This window comes from Marmota marmota, unplaced genomic scaffold (assembly GCF_001458135.2).
Source record: "Marmota marmota marmota unplaced genomic scaffold, marMar, whole genome shotgun sequence".
In the NCBI taxonomy this organism is placed as follows: Eukaryota; Metazoa; Chordata; class Mammalia; order Rodentia; family Sciuridae; genus Marmota; species Marmota marmota.
This window is the reverse complement of record NW_026000082.1, coordinates 37,294,621-37,300,801: the sequence shown is the minus strand read 5'-3', so window position 1 is coordinate 37,300,801 and position 6,181 is coordinate 37,294,621. Positions and strand designations below refer to the sequence as shown.

Below are 6,181 nucleotides of genomic sequence, written 5' to 3'. Positions count from 1 at the left end.
CAGCTGTTTCCTGTCGGGGGAGCTGGCGCGGAGTCGAGTGCCCGTACCCGCGAGTCCGCGCTGCTTTCCGCGTGTCCTGGGTTTTGGTTGGGAGCCGGAGGAGGTGCCGGCGGTGCGCCGTGGAGTCGAGGCTCGGTGTGGCCCTGCGCCTCTGCGGGACGTTTTTATCGCTTCTCGGCTTGGTCTTGGAGCGTGGACCTTTTGCTTTCTCAGTAAATCCCGTTCAGAGCAACAAAATAAAGCCTCCTGTCACCTAGCTGTACTCCAGAAACTTAGGTTGTAATTGAAGGGGGTGCGGCTAGAAGTTGTAGTTAGCTACCCTCTGGCCTTATAGAAAGGTGAGACCTACCGTTTCTCACTGCTGCAAACGATGGGCACCATTTTTAATTGTACTTAACTAGTTTTGTTGCCTCTTTTAGAAATTGTTAAGTTAAATACGCCCTTCTCCCTTCTTGACTTTGTTACTCAGCGTCTCAGATGTCTCTAGGAGTGTCTGGTGGGTGTTAGAATTGTTTTCATTGAAATACAGAGTTGAGCCAGACGCGGTGGCGCACGTCTGTAATTCCATTGACTGGGGAGGTTGAGGCGGAAGGATCGCAAGTTCGAGGTCAGTCTCCGCAACTTAGCGAGGCCCTCACTAACTTAGCAAGACTCTGTCTCTAATTAATTAATTAACAAATAAAGACTGATTGGGGATGTAGTTCAATCCCCAGTTCCAAAAATAAAATAAAACAAATCACTTAAGGGTGTGATGTTCTCTGCCAGCATTCTAGACAGGGTGAGTGGTTCCTAAGAAATGAGACCCGGTCCTGATGGAAGAGGAATTAAAGGAGAGAGGCAGTGAAGATAAAATGCTGCTGAAATTTGGATTCTGATCCATTTGCCAGCCATGAACATGGGGGAGTTCTTTGCTGAGCCTGTCTTCTCCCACTTTTGCCTAGAATTTTTTTTTTATTTTTAATTTATTTTTTGTTTTTGTGGTACTGGGGAATGAACCCAGGGCCTTGTCCATGCAAGGCAAGCACTCTACCTACTAAGCTATATCCCCAGCCCTTTGCCTAAACTAAAAGACTCAGCTGGAAGAAAGTGCTTAGTAGATGTTAATCACTGTTTTTCAGAATTTTTCTCCCAGGACCACCACCCCCCCCACCCCCCCACCCCCCCACCCCCGCCCCCGCTGCAATTTCTCTTGTTGCTACCTAGCCTGTCACATGAGGGTTTTCATTTGCACACAGCCTCTCTCTATCAGGCCACTCTTGAACTCTCTTCATTCATACCCAGCTGAAGAACCACTTTTTCAGCTAGTTACAAAGCTGTGAAAACTTAAATCCTTTCATTTGTGTTGTGTTGTATTTTTTATCAATGCTTTATTACCTAGTGGCCAGGCATATTTATAAGTTTCTTTTTACAATATCCCTTTGTGGACATCTAATAAATGGTCATATTTCTGAGTACTAGTTCATTTTCCTGAATACTGTAAGATTTGTGACTGATTTTAAGGCACTAGTATGTAATCTCCCCACATTTGGTATGTATGTATTTGGTCTGTATGTATGTATTGTGCCAGGGCTTGAACCCATGAGTGTTTAATCACTGAGCCACATCTCCAGCCTTTTTTCTTTTCTCTTTTTAAATATTTTTTTAGTTGCCAATGTGCCTTTATTTTATTTATATGTAGTGCTAAGAATCAAACCCAGCACCTCATACATGCTAGGTAAGCACTTTACCATCCAGCTACAGCCCCAGCCCTTTTTGAGACAGGGCTTCATTAATTGCTTAGGACCTCACTAAGTTGCTGAGGCTGGCTTTGAATTGGTGATCCTCCTGCCTCAGCCTTCTGAGCCACTGGGATTACAGGCATGTACCACCATGCCTGGCTGGTCTTTATTTCTATCAGGTTAAAACAATGCTCTATTTGGAATAAGCTTTTCTAATATCAGGTAAGTTTACTTGAACTATTAGTGGTTTTTGCTTGTTTGTATGTTTTTAAGCACTTAGGCTTTCCTTTCCCAGATAGAAAAATCAACCCCTAGGTCTAGGGGTGAACTCAGTAGTAGAGCACTTACCCACCATGCGTGAGGCCCTTGGTTCCATGCTCGAACCGAGGAAAAAACAAACAAAAAAGCCACCCTGAATTTTTGGCTTTATTCTGGGAGGTGAGCTTTATGAAGATAAGAAAATGTTGGAATATCATTTTTGCAAAGGGCATAATAGTTGGCATTCAGAAATGAGCTAACTGCAGAGGGAAAAGTGCAAGCTGGCACACTGGCCTTCTTCCTCTCAACCCTCTGTTAACCCAACAAGCTCCCACAGGTTGTTCTTGAAATTGCAGGATGATTATAGAGCAATATTGGACATGTAATCAAATCTTGCTTTCAAGCCATTATTAGTCAAAGGGTGGATTTTACACCTGTGCTCATGGATCTTCTGGTATTAAACATTGGTGTTTAAGTGTAACTGTTTTCATTTTAATTTTCATCTATGATCTAGGCTTTTGGGGAGAGAAAGTATCAGGCAGACCAGATACACCTGGATTCTGTTCCTACTATTAATTTGGAATTGATTTCCATGAGTGATAAAGTTACTGGTCCTGTGTTACATATGTGAAAACTATCAGGAATGCCGATTGATGGCAGGTGGAAAACTAGGGGGTCAGCTTTAAGGACACTTTTTTGCTTTGGGGATTGAAGCAGTGTGCAGGGGACAGCTGAGATTACTAAGCATGCACTGTGCAAATGTTTGATAATTTTTAATTGTCTGTTATCAGGTCTTACAAGCTCTACAGACCATACCTTGGTTTGATAACAGCAAGTTTCCATCTCCCTGAGGATACACAGAATATTCTTGCCTTGTTATTGCTTTATTCTTTCTTGGAATTTACTGAAAATAGGTTATGAAGTTTTTTCTTTTATGATGGGCTAGATCAGTTTTTAAATCTTGAGGGTTTTAGTATTGTGAGCTTAAGTCACTTCTAACCCAAAGTGAAGCAGAAAGGCAGCATTTGCTTTTCCAGTTAGTGCTAGGCTTTGAGATAACACACCCTCAGTGACTTCCTGCCCGGTCTTTCTATGTTGGCTTTGTAGAGGTCCTGGGATTCTTTGCCACCTTGGTGACCTCCTTTACCAAGTGAACTCTAAACTGCCATGCAGCATAGTACTGACAAAGAACAAAGCTGCTTTGCATTGTTCCAAGTATGCTAAGAGGGGGGCATAGGAATTACTGGTCTATTTTCTTTTCCTAAGAACAGCGTTAATTATGTTGGATGCTTCTCACCTTGTTAGGCAAGTTACTGAATCTCACTGGTCTCAGTTTCAAAATCTGTAAAATAGGGAGAATAATAATCCACTTTATAGTGAAAATAAAATGAGGGAATGCATGGAAGAGCTTAGCATAGTCACTGACAAGACAGTGGATGATATATAAGTGTTTCCCACCTACCCCTTCTGGACAATTTAAAACAGGGAGAACTGCCTGTTAAAACCTTTTCCATGATTCTAAATATGCCTTTAAGAAAAGGAATTAGGCCAAGTGCAAGCTTGTAATCCTAGCAATTTGAGAGGCTGTCACAGGAGGGTCGCAAGTTTGAGACCAGCCTCAGCAACTTAACAAGGCCCTAAGCAACTTATTGACACCCTGTCTCAATAAAAAGGGCTCTGGTGGCTTAGGAGGCTGTGGCAGGAAGATCACGAGTTCAACAACTCAGCAACTTAGTAAGGCCCTAAGCAACTTGGTGAGACCTGTCTCTAAATAAAATATTAAAAAGAGCTGGGTTTGTGGCTCAGTGTTTAGGAGCATCTGGGTTCAATCCCCAGTACCTCCCCGCCGAAAAAAGAAAATGAATTTGCACTAGACATACCTATAATACCAGTGACTATACATCTGCACATCTGTAATACCAGTGACTCAGGAGATTGAGACAGGAGAACTGAAAGTTTGAAACCAGCCTCAGGAACCTGGGGAGGCCCTGTCTCAGAATAAAATTAGAAAAAGCTGGGGGATATCGCTTAGTGGTGGAGTGTCCCAGTGTTAAAACCCTAGTACCACCACCACAAAACTAAATAAAAAAAAAGGAATTGGCATTGATCTTTGTACCCATAGCTTGGGTGTCAAGAAATACACAATAGAACTTTTTCTGAGTTGGATGGTAGTGCAAGTGGAATTTGAAGTAGAGGATAGTTTTTACTCAACTGTGTTTCATGCTCCCTAGATGCGCTACTTGGCTCCTACTTGTTCCCAGTCAAACATGATTATCACCTGTGATCCAATTGCTCTGCCTAGTGACCATGTTAAGTAATTGTGGAAGGAGAATGACCAGAAAAACACACCTGTTACTCTGCCTATTAGCCATGTGGCATACCAGGTGTAGCCTGGGCTATATGTGAAGAAAGAACAGATATTGTTATCTAATAATATTTAAATATAAAGGTGACCACAGTTATCTCTTTTGAACTGCTTGTACTTGCAGCACTCCTTGTATAGTCAGTGTGTTTATGGACACACAAATGTTTCCTAGAGAAAGGCTTAGCCAGTCATGGCTTTGGATAGAAATAGAGCAAGTAGGAATTGGCTGAGCAATATCTGGTTGAGGATCAAGGGTAGAACATTTAAAGAGCTGTCAGCTGATGAGTGAGATGTTAATAAAAAGCATGTTTTAAACTTCTGTAGTGTTGAAGACACTGTGACTAAATGCTTGTATGGTTTGTATCACTTGAATCCTCACAGCCTGTGAAGTAGAGACGGGATCCAGTTCTTGTTCTGCGAATGCAGCAAGGTTCAGAAAGGTTACTGACCTGCACAAGATTACCTGGCAAGAAGGCGGCAGTCAAACTGAATTTTGTCTCTGACTCCAGAACTCTTGTCTTAATAGCTCTGCCTACCGATTTTGGCCTAGTTTTAGGGACTCTAGAAAGGAAATGTGGCCAAACCCAGATCTTTGCTAATTTACCCTGACATTTTGTGTTCATCATTGACGGTATTGCTCTGATTCTTGTAGCTCAGAATTGCTCTTGGCTTCTGCCCATTTCTGGTCAGCACAGTAGCTAGCCCTTCTGGAGACAGTTCTCTTTTCTCATAGAGGCCTCTTCTTACTTTTCTATGTGCCAGATCCATGGGTGATTTCCCTAATGTTGGCACTTTCTCTGTCAGAATTGAGGCAGAATTAGCTGTTGGTGACTTATCAGTCAGTAGGTTTTAATTATCTTCTGTGTCTTTATCTTTTATGTCTTACTTCCTTTTGGTATAGAATAGCAGTTGAAAGCACAGAATCTAGAGCCACAGATCAGACTGATTCCTGCCCCACTTATATCCTGGGGCAAGGGTTTTATTTTTATTTATTTAATAATAAATAAGATGGTGTTTTTTTTTTTTTTCTTTTTATTTATTCACTGATTTTTTTGTGGTGTTGGGGATGAACCCAGGGCCTTTTACCTGTTAGGCAAGTGCTGTACCACTGAGCGACACCCCCAGCTCATATCATAATTTTTCTGAGCCTCTTCTCATAACACAGATAATAATCATGCTTATTTTACTATAAAATACATAGTACTGAGTAAGCATTTAACCATCAGGTATTTCTATCTGTTCCAGTGATTATGACTATAGAAATTAACGTTTGCTTTATTCATTCATTCTGCAGCTATTGAAATATTTGAAGAAACTCTCCACCTTGCCTATTACAGTAGATATCCTTGCGGTAAGAATTGTCTGTATGTCTTTCTATATTTCTTTCTTTATTCCTTTCCCTTTTTTTTTTTGTGTGTGTGTGTGTGGGGGGGCTGGGATTAAGCTAAGGGCCTCTCATGTGCTAGGCAGCCACTCTACCACTGAGCTACTTCATTAGTCCCAACTTTGTTTTATAACTATATCCCCATCCCCTTTCCACTGGAGACAGTGTAGAGGAAGATTTAGAGGATGGGCTTTGAAAGTGAAAGAAACCAGACACAAAAGGCTACATATTGTATGATTCTGTTCATATGAAATGTCAAAACAGGCAAATCTACAGAAAGTAGATGAGTGTTGCCAGTGGCTGAGGGAATTGGGAGGAACAGGCTTCTTTTCAGGGTAATGGAAATGTTCTGGAATTAGATAGTACTCAAGGTTACATAATATTAGAGGTGTTCTGGAAATCACTGAATTATATACTTTAAAATGGTGAAATCTATATGATTCCCCCCCCCCCCCC

At 41.6% G+C, this 6,181-nt stretch overlaps 1 protein-coding gene and 1 long non-coding RNA gene across 2 annotated transcripts in view; one reads left to right on the top strand and one right to left on the bottom strand.

The window, feature by feature from the left end:
• The window catches only part of LOC125620477, a 52,530-nt gene that overhangs the window by 17,866 nt on the left and 28,483 nt on the right, over positions 1-6,181 (bottom strand). The window lies entirely within an intron of this gene.
• The window catches only part of Eloa (elongin A), a 12,413-nt gene continuing 11,779 nt past the window's right edge, over positions 5,548-6,181 (top strand). The window contains exon 1 of the mRNA XM_015485531.2: positions 5,548-5,692. The gene's annotated coding sequence lies outside the window, so the exon portion shown is untranslated. The remainder of the gene's footprint in view (positions 5,693-6,181) is intronic.